We start from the raw sequence: 20,316 nt of genomic DNA on the forward strand, positions 1-20,316 counted from the left end.
GAAATAGCAGAACTAAAATTGAGCCAAGGACTTATGATTTCAAATGCCACTTTCTTTCTACTACACAGTAGTATGGTGAGCCTTTTGTGATAAGCATTGATTCCTCAAGTTGGTCCTTGGATTATCATCTAAGTCCCAAAATCTGTTATCTAAGACCAGAGCCTCCATGACTACTCTTAATAGTAGAAGACTTTCCAGCTCTACTGACAGAAATCATGCTGTGTTTTCACATTTGAGTGGCCAAAGTCATCTCTCTGAAATAATAAGAGGCCATAGAAGTCCTTGTGCATAATTATCACCTAAATGTGATTATATGTGTGTATATGTATATATAAATATATTTATATATTATATACAATTATAGATATATTATATATACATATAATTATGTAGTATACATATATCATATCATATATATTGTTATATATTATAAAAATATTTATATACAGATGTAAATATATATAAATATATATATTAAAATTCATGTTTTTTGTGGAATAGGAGTCACATAATGGTGGACCAGACATTGTCTTCTATCTCAACAACTTTTAGATCCATCCAAAACAAAAAATATACACCAAAGATAAAACAATTTCAGCTGTTTCCATGGTCTAGAATATCCACAATAAAAAATGAAGTAAAAAACCAAAATCACTCAGAACCCAGTTATTGATGTACCACTGACCCTAAATTTACTCAGCATCTCTCTTACCTCCCACACTACTCGCAGTAAGACTGCACTGACAATTCCAAGGATTTGACATAGTCTTGCATCATGGGAGGAGGCTGAGATATTTTGAGATCCAGTGATCAAGGAAACCATAATTAGAGGGCAGGAGTCAGGAAGTGAGAAATAAAGAAAATAAGGAGAGGAAATACTGAAAGTACCAAAGATTTCAAGAAGAAGAAAACTAAAAGATCTTAAATATAAACAAATAAATCAGCAAGAAAAAAGTAACAACAGAAGAAAATATGGCCTCCAATTCTAATAAATGAGTTCAGTGTCTATGAATAAATACTTCAGAAAAAAGAAAAAAGAAAAATGATCCAATACTTGATGAAATAGAGGACTCTGTGGAATTTGAGGAAAACAGAAATATAACATACTATTCCTGAATGATTTAAAAAAGAAATGAAAATCATAAGAGCAGAACTTATATCATGCTCAATAAATATAATGAATATAACAGAAAAACTGAAACTAAAATGGCAAACTTCAGAAACAAAAGAGAAAACAATAAATTGATTATGTAAATACACAGAAATAAAGAACAATCTAGAAGTGAAGGAAAAACAACAACTTTAAAAGAAAATATGCTTGCTAGGTAAGGAAAAGATAACTAAACTCATAGACTAGATAGTATGAAGGGGGAGATAAAAGAATCATAGATCTCCCAGAACACAATTCAATAAGACCATAACACTATAATGAAAGAAATAATAGAGCAATATTGACCCATTTTTCCCCTGAGGCAATTGGGGTTAAGTGACTTGCCCAGGGTCACACAGCTAGGAAGTGTTAAGTGTCTGAGATTGGATTTGAATTCAGGTCCTCCTGTCTTCAGGGCTGGTGTTTTAGCCACTACACCACGTAGATGCCCTACCCTACTTTTGACCATTGAAAATGAAATCCCTATTAAAAGAATTCACAACTCATCTCCAAAAAAGGAAACAAAATAAAAAACAAGTTTGCAAAGTCCAAGACAGAAAGTGTGCTTAAACTAAGAAAACAAGTTCTGCAAGTCATCATGAGAAAAGAACTTTAAATACAGTGGAAAATACATTTGGATATGCAAGACTATTCAGCATCCATTAGAAAAATGAGGAGAGAATGGAATAATGTTTTCCAAAGAACATTGGAACTGAGCATGCAGCTTATAGTGACCTATTCTGTAAATCTTGAACTTAACATTCATCTTTTGTCCTGTGTGGTTAAAGTTCATGAAGAAGAATTTGAAACATTTTAAAAAAGAAAAGAAGAATCAAGAAAATATTTGTTTCTCACATATCCCACAAAACAGAAATAAAGTAGAAGTGTATAAATACATCAGGCAAAGATGAAAACAGCCATAAAATAGAGACCAATAAGAGTCTTCCTTATAAATGTACACAAGGAAACAGACAGAAATCTGGTAGAGGTAATAGTAAGGAGAGGAACAGGGAATATTATGGAGGAAACCTAATAAACCCTGCCTACAAGTGAATGCTTCTTTTGTGGGACTGCACTACAACATGAAAGAGTACATAAAAAGGGAGTAGCAAGATATGGATGAGTGAGTGATATGGTGGAGTCAAATCAAGGGCTAACAATGAGGGGAAGGTGATTTCTATGCTCTCAGAAAAAGGAGAATCTGCAGGGGAGTGGATGACAGGAGGAAGATTAAGATTGAAAAGAAAGGGAAAAGAAAGAGGCCTTACTCTGGAAGTAGAAGGGGATCCATTAGTGAATGTTCCAGTAAGTGAAGAGACAGACAGCCAAGAAAGATGAGGACCTTACACACTGGATGAGATCTGAAGAATTTGTGCTTGAAAAGTCTGCTTGTCCTGATATATGGGGAGGAGTTGGAACCTCTGGGATCAGTTGACACCTGGAGGAGTGGGAGAGTCTTAACTCATAGGTAAATGTAGGAAAAAAAATCAATAAAGAGAGAGTATAGATCACTGGTAAAGTGCATGATTAGAGACATGGTGGAGTCAGGTCCCTGTCACAGCACAGTACTAGGTAGATAGAGTATTGAGCCTGGAATCAGGAAGATATGAATTTAGATCTAGCCTCAGACATTTACTAGCTGTGTGACTCTGGACAAGTCACTTAATCCTGTTTGTCTTAATGTCTCATCTGTTAATGGGGATAATAATCAGTACCTACCTCCCACAACTGTTGTAAGGAACAATATAATTATTGTAAATCGCTTAGCACAATGCATGACAAATAGCAAATGCTGTTAACTATTGGCTGCTATTATTGCTATATACTTCTACTATTATTACTAGATAATAATAATAAGCATTATTCTGGAAATGAGATACAATGGACAAGATGAAGTTATGGGGACAAGTTCTACAAGGCAATGGCACAAAGTGCCCAGAGGAGACAGCTTAAAATAGAAACCTTAAAAGCTTTGATAACATGAAGAATGCAGAGAAAAAAGAGACCAGACAATTATTAGAATTATGAAGCAGAGAATAAGGATCTGGATCAAACAGAAAAAGAAGATAAGGAAGAGAGTGGAGAAATCAGTTTTGTTGAAGGCACAAAAAATCAAATTTAAAAATCAAGGATTTGTGGAAGTGGGAGATCCACATGTTACATGTTGTGCACATTTTCATACTATTTCATTATACTGATCACTTATACTGCCTTCCCCTTTTTCCTCTCCAAAAAAGCTGTTTGTCATTTGGGATGGCACTGTGGAAGAGAGAAGGAGAGAGATACATGGGATACTTTGGTAATATGAGAAAAAAAATCATTATACATTTTTAAATGCATGCTTTGAAATTGTATATTTATTTGTTACTAAAACTTATCTTAGAAGTTTGATGTCAGAGTTGGGTACAAAATGCTAATGACCACATATATTAAATAATTACTTGCCTATCTATTCACATCTTTTAGGGAGGATTCACTGGATTGGAATGGGCCAATTCCTCATGAAAGGAAGAGCCCAGGCCTAGGACTTCATAGACTAAATGTTCATAACTTCTGAGAGACTAGTGCATTTTTTAAGCCAAGTTTACTTTGATTCAAAACCATTGCATTGTACAGCAGATATTGAAAGAGGAATAGAGACAAAAGAGAAAAAAAATCAGGGAGGTATGAACTATATGAGCCAGAGTCATGGAGGGCAAAGAAAGAATCCTTCTTTTCTGCCAGATAGTTTGGTGGGACCATTCAAGATCCAAAGGCGATGAAGGCATTTTATATCCAGAAAGGTAGGGTGATTACCAGTCACTTAAAATACCAAAGAAAGGATCTTTAATTTTAACCTACAGACCAAAGGAAGCCACTGGAGGTTTTTAATTCAGAAAGTGACATGATCAAATCAGTGAGTGAGGAATATCAATTAGGAAGATGGATAGGGCAGGGCAGGGGTAGAGCAGAGGTGATATGTAGACCAGAAGCAGCAAGAGCCAAACAGGATACTCTTACACTGGTCCAGGCAAGATATAATGAGCATCCAAACTAGAGTGATAGCCACATAATAGAGAGAAGGGGAGACATGTGAGAGTTGTTGTGGCCCTTACTGTGTGAATCATGAAGCTGAGACTACAAGAATAAACAGCCGCTGGGTTGCACAGTTGCACAGGCAGTCTGTGTGGTAGGGGTAGAATTCAGGCCCACTCCTTTTTACCTGAAGTTCAGTATTCTTTCCACTACCCTGTGCCATATTGAGCTATTAACCAGAAATGGGAAAGTTATGAATGCAACATGGAATTTGAAGACCTCTGGAGAATATATTCTTTTCTACAAAAAGTAGATCTGTCCTCTAGGATTTATGTAAATCTTTCCAGCACAGGTTAAGAACCACTTCTTTGTAAGAGATTGATGAAATCTTTTTTCCTCTACTTCTCTACATTTCTTCCCACCTTAAAAAACAAAAAAAGTATCCTGTAGTCCTGTACTACTTTACTAAGGGAGAAACTACCCTGGACAATTTTTGGAAAACAGACCCATCTTCATTTCATCATATTACCTCTTCATAAAAAGTCAAAATTCACTAAGAAATCATAAATTATTTTGCCATTGAAAACAGCCTGAGGTTGTGTATTTCTTGAACTTTAGGATATCATAAATCCAACTCATTTATTTGAACTAACAAGAGTAGGCATCTTGCTTGCATATGTCATTTCTGGAAATTACCGACATGGCCTCTCAGACCACAGGTTTATGGAAGCATATGGTCAAATCCTTATGCAGACAGATTGGCTTTCTCCTAAGAAGATGGCTCTATTAGAATATCAAATATTGCTCAGTATCCAATAAAGGTACTCTTTCTGCTCTTGATTTAAACCCGACGTTCCTTTAGAATACTTGTCATGGTGATATTTCCCCATGTCTCTTTTTCACATCCTGTCTTTACTGTTTCTAAATTGCCTACTTAAACCAGGGGATGGGTCCTTCACTTTCTCATAAATTAATAAGGCATCTGTGAATGTTTGCTAGCCGATGCTTAGAGTTCTCGTTGGTTCGAATACAGGGAATGTTTAAACTGGGAGCAGATAAAGGCAGCTTTCTTCTTGGAAATGTTCTTCCAATACGAAGCAAACGATTATTAATCTCGACTGCCTGCTACTTTCATTTACCATGTGGCTGCTCGTGGGATTACAGGCACAAAGGTTTCATAAATTTCAAATGAAATATGAACATTTGTTGTCAAAATACTGTTAAGCTATAAAAGCTATGCTAGTGGTAGCCCAGCTTTTTTTTATTATAACATTTATAACCATCGCTGTTCACGTGTTCCCGAGCACAAATAATTTCTTCTTTCAATTTTCCCACCTGCTTTGTCCCCAGATGACAGGCAACAGAAGCCTTCTGTATTGACTGACCTCCTATGTCTCTCTGTCTTAGGGGACAGTGGGGCTTAAACATGCTTTTATTCAAAGGAGTTTGTCTAGCAGGTATGGGTAACCATGAAGTAATTGAGTTGGATTCATTACATATTAGGATCTGAGAGACAGTATAGCACATTGGAAAATTTAATGAACTGGGAAGAAGACTGGTTTTGGTCATAGTAGCAAAGAACCATAAAAGAAAATCTGAAGAGAACTTACAGCATGGAATATATTCTCTTAGTGCTAGAAGTTACCTTAGAACTTAGAATGTTAGAGCTATAAAAGACTTTAAAACTTGGAACACTGAATATAAAAACCAGAAGAAACCTTAGAACATAGAATGTCATTTTTTGGAACATTTTCAATGTAGGTTTTGTTTTGATTAACTATGTATATTTGTTTTGAGTTTTGCTTTTCTTCTTTTAAAAAAACAAATTGTATATTTTTAAAAATAAAAAGAATATAGAATGTCAGAGCTAGAAAGGACCTTAAATACCATCTGCTCCCAACCTCTCATTTTATGGAGAAAGAAACCAAGTTCTCCAAAAAGGAAGGGATTTTCCTAAAATAATATAATATAACTATTAAATGCCTGAATTTATTACACATGGCTAACCCAGAAGTAAACTACTTCTCCCCTTTCTCCCTCCCTTCCCAATTTTCCACTGCTTACTTCTCTCAGAGGAAAGGGTAGAGCTTATTGGTCCAGGCTCTTGTTTCAGCCACTGCTGTTGCTGCCATCACTATGATCCAGTTTTTGTTTGGATTTACACTCTGCAATGTTGTTGAGATGTATTAAGAAATTGAAATTCCAAATTTGGCAAACAAAAATCTTGAAGATATTTTTTAAGATATGAATGCCAAAAAGAAATCCTCTAGTTCTTGATGCCAACCCTATTTGAGGAGATCAAAAAGGCTTCGTGTAGGAGATAGGGTTTTATTTGGAACTTGAAGGAAGGTAGGAGACAGTGATAAGGAGGGAGAGCAATACAGATAGGAGAGACATGCAGAGAGTAAAGAGCTGGGTATGTCATAGAAAGAAGGGCAAGCAAACCAGCAACCCTGGACTTTAGATGGTGGCCAAAAGGGGGTGGCAGTGTGTCAGAAGATTGAAAAGGTAGGGAAAACCATAGATTTTGAAGGGCTTTGAATGCCAAACAGAGGATTTTGTATTTGGTCTGATCTATACCTCAGTAAAAACCAATTTGACAGCTGAGTAGAGGATAGATTAGATTGGAGAGATGTCAGAAAGGAAGGTCAACCAATTGCAGTAATTCAGGTGTGAAGTGATAAGGACCTCTACCAGATGGTGAAAGGGTCAGAAGGGCGAAAGATGCTGATGGATGATATGGAGGTAAAATTGACAGTCCTTGGATACAAATTGGTGATTATTGGGATTGGGGAAGAGAGGTGAAAATCGATGGACCCCTCAATAGTAATAATGATATTTGAAATGTATGGTGTTCAGGGGAAAAGATAAATTCAGTTTTGGATGTTCTGAGTTTATGATGTCTACAGGACTTCCAGTTTGAAATGTGCAATAAACAGTTGAAGATGTGAGACTGAAGGTCAGCAGAGAAGTTAGGATTCAATAAATAGATCTCAGAATCATCAGAATAAAGATGGTAATGAAATCTCTGGAAGCTGTTGAGATCATCAAGTGAAATAGCAGAGAAGAAGAGAAGAGAAGAAAAAAGAAGAGATCCAAGGACAGAGCTCCAGAGAAATCTATTTAATTGTCCAATCACACAGACAGTAATAAACATTAGAGACAGGATTTGATTCCAGAGGCAGCATTCGTTCTACTTCATTACATGTCTTCCCTAAATCCTTTTCTTTCTTTGGGGGTCTCACCTCCCTCTTTTTTTAAGTGAGAGATTTGAAAAGATGGTCCCTAATGTCACTTCCAGCCCAACATTACATGAGTCTATAATTTACAACCCCCTCCCCCAAATTGAGAACACTAATATTCATAGCATACACAGGTGGATTTCATCTTTTCCCTTCCAAAGCTATGTCTGTTACAGGCATTAAATCAGGACATTAATCCCATTGGGATCATGACAGATTATGTGAACACAAATTCCTGAGAGAAATTAGAAGGCAGCTGTTCCTAGTGTGTCACTATAGATAGGTAAGTTGCTTCACTCTGGACCTCAGTTTCCTCCCCAATAAATGAAGAGGCTCATTTTAAAGAAAATCTGGCAGGGTTTAGTGAAAGAGATTGGGGAATAATAAAAGGAAAACATTGAATGATGCAGAGGGAAAATTTGTCAAAAAAATTCCATTCCAGGTTTCTAGCTGGATAAAATAGAAAATAATAATGATGGAATGATTCAGTCCCAAGCTACAAAGTAAAAAATCCATTTAAAAATTGAAAATGAAGAGGAAAGATAGAAGAAAAAAATAAATCTACCTTTGAGTGCACGTGCAGGTTAAATTTAAAAGCTAAAAGTATTTAACTTAGAAGGGATCTGAGATACAATTTAGTCATAGAACATTGATTTACAGTCAGAAGGAGCATGAATAATCCAAAAATTGTGGCTTAAATAGCATGTGACTTATCCAAGGTCCCACAGGATAGTAAGAAGCATTGCTAGGATGTGAACTCAGGTGCCAATATACCAAATATATATTTATACAAATTCATCCTCTCTCTCTCTCTCTCTCTCTCTCTCTCTCTCTCTCTCTCTCTCTCTCTCTCTCTCTCTCACACACACACACACACACACACACACACACACAGAACATTTGAGAATAGTATTTTACTTGTCTTCCTTTATTCTGGCTCCATTTTTAAATTTCCCCCTATTCTTAGAATACGGGATATCAGTATTGAAGAGGTTCTTAGAAAATAGAATTTCAGAGATGTATGTGCTGGACTTTTAGGATATAAAATGTCAGAGCTGGAAGGGATCATAGAGATCATGTTGTTCAGATTCTTCATTTTGTAGAAGAGGGTAAAAGACCAGAGTTAAAGACAGAGAAACCTTTATCCCAGAGCTCTTCTTAGTGCCTGACATTCTAACTACTGTCCATCTTCCATCTCAAGCGCCCTTCACTTAGTTAAAGCTTTCCCTCATCATAAACTCAAAAAACATCCAAAACGGAATTAGTTACATGTAACATGCTTCCTTCCTCAAATCTATCTTTTTCTTGGGCTGGATTCCCAGAGTTCCAGACAGAATGTATCAGCATGAGCCTTCTTTTCACTGCCTCAGTCCTGAAATGTCCCTGCTCTCTTTGGGGGTCCAGAGAACTAGGGCTCTGACAGAAAGGAAATAACTCCAATTTACTATAGTTGACCAAAAGTATTTGTCTGAGGTCATGACGTACCTCTAGAATACATGAATTGTTATTTTTCCTGCCCCTCTGCTCTGATGGCTAGAGCCCAGTTCTTTCTTCTTCTTCCATTCATTGAGTTAACCATTTATATTCCTAACTGGGTCCTATTCAAAGTCATGACTATTTTTGCTATAGATGCCTCATACTAAATCTATAGGGTAGGTTGTAGTTTTTGTTTTGTCACAAGAATTGTTTTCTCAGTTTTTTTTTTTTATTTTTTAATCTCTTTTCCTTGCCAAAGCAAACCCATCTGCATGCATAAGTGATTCCATTCCATTCTATCTTCTCTCTGATTTCTGATTAATCTTTCATCTCTTCTTACCTACTGACTGCTTCCCTTCTCCATACAAATATATTCATCTCTCCCTCATCGTCAAAAAAAAAATCCTCACTTGATCCATTCATTATCACTAGCTATCATTCTGTATCTTTCCTTTTCAGGATTGAATTTCTTAAGAAGGCTGTCTATAGTAGAAGTTTCCCCTTGCTTTCTTCTCCTTCTCTCTCTCTCTCTCTCTCTCTCTCTCTCTCTCTCTCTCTCTCTCTCTCTCTCTCTCTCTCTCTCTCTTCTCTCTCTCTTTCTCTCTCTCTCTCTCTCTCTCTCTCTCTCTCTCTCTCTCTCTCTTCTCTCTCTCTCTTCTCTCTCTCTCTCTCTCTCTCTCCCTCTCCTCTCTCTCTCTCTCTCTCTCTCTCTCTCTCTCTCTCTCTCTCCCTCTCCCTCTCCTTCTTCCTCTCCCTCTCCCTCTCCCTCTCCCTCTCCCTCTTCCTCTCCTTACTTCTCTATAATTTGTTTTATCTTTTAGCTAAAACTGTTCTCTTCTAAGTTATCAGTGATCTCTTAATCACTAAATCCAGTGACTTTTTCTCCATCATCTTCCTTCTTGAACTCTCTGCAGCCTTTGACATTCTCAATCACCCTCTTTTCCCTAGTATTTTTTTCTCTCTGGAGCTCAACATGGCTGCTCTCTTCTCCTACTTGTGTAACCATTTACTCCTGGTCTCCTTTACTGGATCTTCACTCAAGTCATATCCACTAATGGTGGGTGTCTCCCAAGTTTTTCTCTTGGGCCCTTTTCTCTTTTTGCTCTACATTGTTTCACTTGGTGAGCTCATTACCTTTCCTATGGATTTAATTACCATCACTCTGGAGATGATTCTTAAAGCTATCTCTGACCTTCCTTATTACATCTTCAACCGTCAGTTGTTTATATCAAACTGGATATCCTATAGATGGTTTAAAATTCCATATGTCCAAAACTGAAATCATTATTTCCTCTCTAATTTTTTTCTCCCCTTCTTAATTGTTTCAAGGATACCAGCATTCTCCTTCTAACCAAGGCTTACAATCAAAGTGCCATCCTCAATTCTTTTTTCTTTCTCACCATCCCCCATCTTTTCTCAACTCAAACCATTTCTACCATTACAAGACCTTTCACATGCACCATTTCTCTTGTAAGGGAGTGATTACCACTATCTACTCTTTTTATACTTTCCTCCTCTTCATATATAGTAGTCTGGGATCCAATGACATTGGCTTCCTTTACTATTTCTTGCCAATAACACTGCATCTTCTGACAGAACTTTCACATTCTGTCCACACTGTGTCTAGATCACTTTCCTTTCTTATTTCTAAACCTCCTGCCTTCCTTGGTTCCCTTCAAATTTCAGCTAACATCTCACCCTTTACAAGAAACCTCTCCCAGATTTCCTTAATCTTAGTATCTTCCTTCTGAGACAATTGCCAATTTATCCTCTATATATCTTCTTTGTACAAAGTTGTTTTCATATTGTATCCCTGTGTCCCTTAAGAGGAGGCTTTGTTTGTTTTTATTTTTTGCCTGTCTATGTATCCCCAAGGTAAATAGTAGGTGTTTAATAAATGCTTTTTGACTGAATCTCTTTTTCCAGATTAGGAGAACAAAGCTCATGTACTAACATCTTTATTTGAAAAATAAACAACTGAATAGAAATGTTTGCCAGAATATACTAGAAAACAAAAAAAGTGTAATAAATCAAATTCACATCAATAATATCCTCCTCCTATCTTTCCTCCCATCAACAGAACCCTTCTTTCAACCTATTTTTTAGATTTGAAGTTTAGTGGCCTCATTTTTGTCTAGTTTAACTTTAGACATAATTCTGTAAAGAGGAAAATATTTCCTTATTTCTGCTTTGTACACTGTTCAGCTCAATATCAATTGCATACTAATAAAATGATCACCGATTTTTGTTTTGTTTTGTTTTGTTTTATCTGAGAGACCTGGGTTCTCACCCCAGCACTCCACTAACTTGATAGCATCCTGAGTTCAACTTATTTCCTCAAGCTGAACTTCTATTTTCTCACTGTATGCCTGATCTCTAGGATCGATTATTAATTTCAAATGTTAGAGTTTTTGGTAATAAGAAGACAGTTTCTGTGATACAGACAGCCATCTGCATCCAGAGAGAAGACTATGAGGATTGAATATGGATCACAGATAGTATGTTCACCTTTTCTTTCTCTTTTTTTTTCCCTCTTTGATCTGATTTTTCTTGTGCAGCATGATAAATGTGGAAATATGTATAGAAAAATTGCACGTTTGACCTATATTGGATTACTTCCTGTCTAGAGAGTGGGGAAGGAGAGAGTAAGGGAAAAAAAAATGGAACACAAGGTTTTGTAAGGGTGACTGTTGAAAATTATCTTTACATGTACTTAGAAAAATAAAAAGCTATTATTAAATAAAAAATAATGACAGTATCTAACTGTCAGTTATCATCCTTGTTATTGTCATCATTATTAATAATGGTATTGGTAAAGGCTGCACAGCCCACCTTCTGCAGTGCCGGGCTTGGAGTCTTGCCTTTGGAACTTGCTCACTATGTGACCTGGAGCAAATCATTTAATCTCCCAATGGCCCAGAAAACCATCTATGACTACCAAACTGCAAAATAGTGACAAATCTGCATTGATAGAAAGAATTTCCCTACCAGACATTCCCTTAAATGAGTTAAAATGCAGTACTGGACTTTTAAAAATATTGTAAATATTGTTAATAATGTAAATGTTACTCTGAAATGTCATTGTGTTCTATGGTCTTCTTTCCTCTTATCAGTGGGCTCTCTTCCTCCTCTGTGATCAGTCCCATCTGATCAGGAATTTTAGCAGAATAACCAATTTACCTTTGCATTTATCCGTAGACAGAGAATAGTTAGTTATTCCATTCTATCAGTACAGAGAGCACTATTGCTACTTGAGAAACCTGCCCGGTGTTACTCAGTGTCTCATTAGCCACCAACCCCTTCTAGGGGAGAGCAGCAAGACTTGGTGTCTGTTATTGCTCTGTGTACAATTTATAAAACTCTAATCTATAAAAGCTGTTTGAAATTTCCATTAGAAGATTTGTGCAAGTGGTTAAAATTAGTCATGCATTCTTGGGCGAAACTGCAGGAAGGGTATCTTTACTGTGAAAATGATTATGACATGTGAAAGCAGGATAATGGTAAGCAGACAGTTTTCCAAGCTGTTGGGTGGATTCTGAAAATGGTCTCGTTATTCTCTCCCTATTGACTACTTCCTTTTAGGCAAGGCTGCCTGTGCGTTGACTTGGAAAACAACTGAAACTGAACACACTCAAAGAGCTGACATGATGTAGTATTTGGGGGCAGTGTTGCTTCTGTGGGCATTGATGGCGCTCTCTCTCTCTCTCTCTCTCTCTCTCTCTCTCTCTCTCTGTCTCTCTCTCTCGTCTCTGTGTCTCTCTCTCTCCCGCCCCTCGCTCTCTCTCTTTCTCGCTCTCTGTCTCTATCTTTCTGACTCTGTCACTCTCTCTCTCTTTTTCTGTCTCTCTCTTTCTCTCTCAGATGGGACTTTAAAAGCCTATAAAGATAATGTCTTAAACATTGATAGAAGCAACACATTCTCTCTAAGGCTAAAACATATATTGGATTTCTTTTGTATTAAAATATTACCACCTAATATTTAATCAAACAATTTGCTTATGCAGTGCAATGGCCTGCTCAAATATGTGTGGATTTTTCAGCTGAAATGTTTTCTTAGTCTTTTGTATTTGCATTTTCAAAAGACCGATTCTGTCTGGCATTTTATACTCAGTCTCCCTCTGACAGAACTGATGGTAGGGCTATATTCAAGAAATAACCATTTATATTTCTGTGAAATACTTTGACAATAAAGAGAAAAATGCATATCAAAATGAAGACTTTTCTCAAATTGCTGGTGTTGGGATTGGTGTTATTTTGTATAAGATATAGCTGTACCACTACCATGTATCTTGATTATAAATTAGGGAAACATCTTGATAGAATCTAATCAAACATGCATGACTTAATGTGTAGCCTGGCATCCAGCCTGCGTTTCATGATCTTCAAGTTGTGACCAACTTGAGAGACTTATCTAGTCCATTGCCATACTGTGATGGATAAGATAAAGGCTCCCCTCTCTGAGGGATCTGCAAATAAAGCTTACCTCTGTGTCTCAAGTCTCATCGATGGAACTCATAGGGAACCACCAATCTCACAGCTGACTCTGTCTCCCATCATTCCCACAGGCTATCTCTGTTAAGACTAAATCCTAAACTGGGTCTTAAAAAGCAAGAGGATGAGATTCAAAACCACAGTGGTCATTCTACCTACCTACCTACCATCCCCAGGTTTTTTTTCAGTTTCACTTTTTATATTATGATAATATAATCTATAGAAGGCCTTCAAGCTGCCAGTGAGTATCTCCTATACTTATATATAGGACTTTTTGTTGTTCAGTCATTTTAGTCATGTCAGAATCTTGGCAGACGTCTCATAGTATGTAGTCTTTACAGTAACCTAACACGTCAGATGGATGTCACTTGAAGTTTATTTCTACTGCACAAAATTTTTGATATTCTAATCAGATACTTTCATATGACATAAGAACTGAATTAATAATCATAGTAGCTCACATTTAATACATTAATATTCACAAAACATTTTACATTATATTAGCTCATTTGATCCTCAGAATAACCTTCTGAGGTAGATGATATTGTTATCCCCATTTTATAGGGATAACTGAGGCTCAAAGAAGTTAACAGTTTTTCCCAAGGTCACCTACCTAATAACCTTTGCACTTGAATCCCTAACCACCTTGTCCTGTCCTTACTTATCTCTTGACAAATCCTTAGCCTGGATTACTACAGGCTACTTCCATTCCTACTCACATGCCTCAGAACACTTTTGGAGACACACCTATGATGACTGAGTCATCTATAAAAATATATTATCTGATTTCATTCTATAACAATTCAGTCATTTTTTTCAAACTTTGTTAAACACATCCAGGAAATGGGATTCATTTTAAATATGACATGAACCAGTTGAGTTCTGAAATCCCTTGAAGCTATAAGTTTCCCTGATTTTGCATGCAGCATATGGTCTAAGTTTTAAGAGAGACAGAAAGTTTAAATAATAGTAATGATAACTAGGATTCATATGGTACTTTAATGTTTACAAAGCATCTTGCAAATATTGTATCTTTTCCTGTCAGTAACCCTGGGAGATAATTACGATTATCATTATCGTTTTACTCATGAAAAAACGAAGGCAGACAGAAGTTAAGTGGCTTGCCCATAGTAGCACAACTAGTAAATTTTGAAAGAGAATTTGAACTCGGATCTTACTGACTCCAAGTTTATCACTGTATCACCTAGTTGCCTGCTATAAAGAGCTGTCTACAATATCTGTACCCTTTTGAACTGAACAGTCTACTCAGGGGATATTACATACAACATCTATATAGCAGGGATTTGCCATTTCATGGATAAAGGTTTTTCTTTTTTTTTCTTTTTTCTTAATATGTTCCCCAAACCCTTTGTCATATATTTTCTTCATAAATTTCTGCAGCTAAAATTAGCTATTGTGTAACAGAAATGATAAGCCTATTTCTGACTTTGGTTTATCTAGTTTTATATTGACAGGCAAACAGTTTGTGGCCAGATACTTTCCTGAAGCCTAGGTAAAATCTATCAAATTTCTCATTCAGCTGTCATAGATTTTAAGAATTTAGGGGAACCTTCAACCCACAATGGCAAAATAACTACAAATATAAGACTGAACATCGGAGAAATACAGAATATTCTCTGACATTTATGAGGGGAAAGGTCATAATTAATTGGAAAAATCATAGAAAACTATTTGGAAAAGGTGACATTTGATCTGAGTTCTAAAGAATGAGGAAGATAATCATAGTTAGGAAGTGGGATGAATTACAGATGAAGGGAAGAATCTATCAAGAATTTTATACAACTTATCAAAAATACAAACTATGCAGAGGGTTATTTAACTGTCCCCTGTTTACTTGGTGTGAACTTCCAGGTTCATGTGTACAAGTGTCATAGTATCCTAGTATCATTCAGTCACTTAGTCTAGCGTCATTTCATAGAGACTTAACCTAGTCAAAGGACTTGTTCATAGAGCTAGCAAATGGAAGAGAAGTGAATCAAAGTCACTTGGCTTTTAACTTCAAGTTCAATTCCTTGCAGGAAGCAGCCTTCTGACTTGCGGTCCACTGCACATCTTACACAACTGCACTGTTGTTATAACTCTAAAAGACAAACTTACTTGACTTAGATACCTAGCTTAAAAGTAATTCAATGTAGGGAAGTACACGTACCTCCTAGAACTCAGGCCAAATATGTTTTTAGGGAGCTTTTCTTCTAAATTGGAATTAATTTAAGTGTCATACACAGAGGGGATATTTGTAAGATGGGTTTACAGTAAAATTTTGATCAATACTCAGGTGTATGTAAATGATAGTGTGTACACATGCTCCCTTCTTTATGCTGACAGTTCTCATCATCAAAATACTAATATAGGGATCAGAAGGAACATTCATATTGAATCTATAGGCAGATATTCTTGCAGATTTTTTTCTTTGGTTCATGTTTTTTCAGGTATTACAATAATGATACAATGGAAATTACCTAAACATATGGTATTTAAATACGTGTGTGTGTGTGTGTGTGTGTGTGTGTGTGTGTGTGTGTGTGGAATTTACTGTTTTAGTATTTATCCATGCTTTTAGGCCGTAATTTTGGGAATCTGAAAGCACTTCTCAGAATTTAAAACTTTTAATAAGTTTGTCCTTTAATTTTCTGGGGATCTTGTGGATTGAAAGCTCAACCTGAATCTACAGCATGACATGGTATTCAAAAAAGCTAACAGCCTTAGGTTCTGAACATTAAGACATTAATGGACAAGACAAGAAAAGAGGAGAGTATCCAAAGGAAGAGAGTGAACAATCCCACTGTGTCCTGTTCCATTCTTCTCCTATTATTATATGTAAAAATTATTTGCGAGGCACAGAGAGAAGGTGATATTTCGAACTTTATCTAGAAGCACTTAAAACTAGGAAACTTGAAAGAGTACATGAAAATGACAAAGAAAAAGAAAAATATGTTTAGTCATTGCAGATAGATGAAAATTGTCACTTTCTAATCTGTGCTAGGCCAACACTTAGGATAATGACTAGTCCAAGGAAATGGGAAGCTTCACTTTGAGCCTGATGAATACCATAAATATGAATCTCAGGTAGGGTTTGTGCTCACCTGTGGTACTTAAGGCACACCAGAGCTAAAATGATCATGGTCCAGACGTGTTCTAATAAAGAAAGGAAGGATGCAATCTCTATCAGATGAGAGGGGATTTGTCAAAGATTAATAGAATCCAATTGTAATATCCATATCACACAAGGACATACTCTGACAGGGTCCAATTACTTTCAACAAGCTGGGCCTGCTATCCAGACCCTATGAACCAGAATGGCCCTCAAATCTGTGTGCTTTCACTCAGACAGATAACACCAGCCCTGGCTCTCTGTGATCACTGCCTAACTTAAATGAGTTAATCTCGTTTTCCAGATGAATTGTTATTTTGTCTCCCGCGGGCTGTGATTACTGGATAAAAGTATTGTGTTAACAGGAAGGCTGGGGTCTCTTCACAGTGGATTCCACACGTAGATAACCAGATAGATTTCCTTCTTTTTTTTAATGGGAGAATGTGATACATAGTAGGAAACTGTGAAATGACACATAGAGCCATTCATGTTTCAAAAGCATTATGTGCCTTCACAGAATGTCACAGGGCCAGTTCACCCTCCTGTTTCATAATGTGGCATGCATGATACTGCCTGAATTTAGAACACTTTTATCAAAAGAAGTGAATGGGAAAATGTTGAATTTCCAACTACACTTTTTTTCCCCCTCTTCATACATTTTGCTCCTTAAATTCACCAGCAAACATTTATTCCAGGCTTGTTTTATGTTCTCTCTTTTCAAGATAAGAGATACAAAGAAGGTATAGAAAGACATAATCTTTGGCTTTAAAGCTATTTACTTGGAGTGGGATCCTGAAGGAGACATAGAGTTTAGAGTTTGAAGGGGCTTCAGCACTCATCTAGATAATGGCAAATCTCTGACTAAATATTATTATAATCCATTGGATGAAGGAATGTTTAAACTGATTCATTAATTACCCTTCTTTAGGTCAATTTATTTAACCAATTCTATACATATCTAGATCTACTGTCATTTACCTCATATTACTCCATTTTCTCCCTGTATTCTGTGTTGGGAAATTTTCCTAATCTACATTTTGAATCATAATAGCTTATTTAATTTAAATGGTAAACAGAGGGGATATTTGTAATATAGATTTATAGTAAAATTTTGAACAATACTCAAGTGTTTGTAGATGAGAGTGTGTACACATGTTCCCTTCTTTATGCTGATCAGTTCTCATCATCAAAATACTAACAAAAGAATTAGAGGGAGCATTCATATTCAACCTGTATATTACATTACATCAGGTATAGTCTTTATGATAGTACACACATTTATTAATAGTAGAAAAATGTTTTTCAAGTATTAGCTATCAAAGAGGAATATCTAGAATCATTTATTCCAATCTCAATTCCCTTAACAAGACCCTACTGTACTCTTGCAGAAGAGTATTAAATAACTTAGTACTTAAATAACAGCTTATAAATTATTTTCCCTCCAATAGCCTTTTGAGGTTAAAGAGTATATATTGTTAGACTTCTGTATCTTTGGTAAAAGCTCTTGCAAAGTTGCTATGAACCCCAAAATTAAAAATTATTCAGCCTACTTGATATTGAACCATTTTACATTGTTAAGTCTTTGGAGGCAGAACCAGAGAATGTCATTGGACCACTACTCAGAGCCTCCCCAGTATGGCAGAACCTGCCAGAGCATAATCATTTAAGAATCCAGGGAAGATTACCAAAAGGAAAATAATGGATTTTGAAGAGAGAGGGAGGGAGGTAGGGAGGGAGGAAGAAGGGAGGGAGGGAGGGAGGGAGAGAGAGAGAGAGAGAGAGAGAGACAGACAGAGAGAGAGAGAGAGAGAGAGAGAGAGAGAGAGAGAGAGAGAGAGAGAGAAGCACTTGCTCTCTCTGTGCATGGAGAGGAATCATAGAATTTACGCCCAAAAAGAACCTTTGAAATACTCTAATACAACACCTTCTATTTATAGAGGAAATTGTACTTAGTTGTGTGCATTCTGAAAGAAGTCTCCACAGTCTTCTGATACCTACACTCCTCATCAAGATGCTCTATCTCCAATGAGTATCCGATGAATCTAGTTATTACTCCATTGTCTCAGCTAATGAGGTGAACTTTGACATATAAAAATGGCAGGAATTTTTAAAAAATAAATTTGCTGTCCTATTCCCCATGCTTAACAAAATCAGATGAAGTCAACCTTTAAGATAGTAAGATAATTGAGAAAAAAAAGAATGCAGTAATATGAGAACCACTTCTTAGGACCTAAGGGAAGAAAAATGAAGATAACTAGATAGCCAACTTATTCATAAATTGAAGATTTCTTTTTTGGAATACATACATGAACACATAACAGAGAGATTTCAAAGCCTGAAGAAAAGGCATAGAGGTAAAAGTGAGTACACAATGAAAAACTAGACGATTAATGGATGATTATATGTTATAGATATTAATAGGATTATAAAATATATACATATATATACACACAAACATACAAGCATATTATATATATATATATGTATATATATATATATATATATATATATATATATATATATATATATATATATATACATACACACATTACTTAAATAACACCATCTTCACCCACCCACCCACCCACAGTGTACAAATCTCAGCATGATGTGTTTTTACTTTGTTTTTGGTTTTTTCTTTAGGAGTTGTGCTTGTGCTCAGAGGGTTTCGTGCAGTTCGGGATTTAGTTTCCCCTCCCATCCCCCTGCCACCTGTCTGTGCTGTGACTTTAGTCAAGTCATTCTTCTCCCCCCTTTTTATCCCCAATCTCCTTATATGTAAAATGGTATCATATTTTATTTTCTTGTCTATAATATTGTGAGTTCTTTAAGAACAAAAACTGTGTTTTATTCACTTCTTTTTCTGTACCACCAAGCATGTTGTTCTGCATAGAGTAGGAGCTTAAGTATTATTTTTAATACAAGAATGTTGTGAAAAACCAAATGAGATCTACCTAAAGGGCTTTATTACTGGAAAGTGCTATATAAGTGTACCTTAGTATTATTCTTTTTTATTATTCTTAGAGTTACTGGCCTTTGTAATTACATTTCACATTCTTCCTGCTTCTATGTTCTTTTTTCCATTTATAGTTATTTTGATAAAAAATGTCACCAAGGGCAATTCCACATCAGTGAGGATTCACTGGAGCTTCACTGTGAATGGGTGGGTTATTACTCACTAATAGAACCATTTCAAGATAAAGTTGAAATCATTATGAATCAAATATGGTTGTTCCTAGGTTTAATTTACTATTAGACTGTTAATTATGTTTGCGTCAATGCAACCATGGTTGTTAAAAGTACAGAATTCAAAGATGAATTCCATAGAAAGAACTTACTTTCAGATATTACATTATATCAGGTATAGTCTTTATGATAGTACACACATTTATTAATAGTAGAAAAATGTTTTTCAAGTATTAGCTATCAAAGAGGAATATCTAGAATCATGTATTCCAATCTCAATTCCCTTAACAAGACCCTAAAGGGATTTCCTATGGTCCTTAACATAAGAAGTAATGTGATATAGCAGCTTAAAAAAATTTGATGACACTGTCAGCATAGAGTCCAAAATATAAGAGGTGAGAATCCTTCTCAGATCAGATCTTGAATATTGTGTTCAGTTCTGTGCCTAATATTTTAGGAAGGACATTAATGATCCTGGAGCCTCTCCAAAGAAGAGCAACAACTAGGATAGTGAAAGGACAAGAAACCAGGATATAGGAAAATCATTTGAAAGGAATCTCAAGCCTGAATGAAGGGGTGATCCAGGAGTCATCATCGGAGGCTTTCAGATAGAGGCTGGATGATCCCTCTCCAGAGATGCAGTA

The 20,316-nt window shown here is 36.1% G+C and overlaps 1 protein-coding gene and 1 pseudogene across 1 annotated transcript in view; both read left to right on the forward strand.

Moving 5' to 3' along the window:
• The window catches only part of WWOX (WW domain containing oxidoreductase), a 1,223,908-nt gene that overhangs the window by 686,118 nt on the left and 517,474 nt on the right, over positions 1 to 20,316 (forward strand). The gene's annotated exons all lie outside the window — the stretch shown is intronic.
• LOC127547979 (short transmembrane mitochondrial protein 1-like) lies at positions 374 to 8,169 on the forward strand (annotated as a pseudogene).

The sequence above is a fragment of the Antechinus flavipes genome, chromosome 2 (genome assembly GCF_016432865.1).
Source record: "Antechinus flavipes isolate AdamAnt ecotype Samford, QLD, Australia chromosome 2, AdamAnt_v2, whole genome shotgun sequence".
Lineage (NCBI taxonomy): Eukaryota > Metazoa > Chordata > Mammalia > Dasyuromorphia > Dasyuridae > Antechinus > Antechinus flavipes.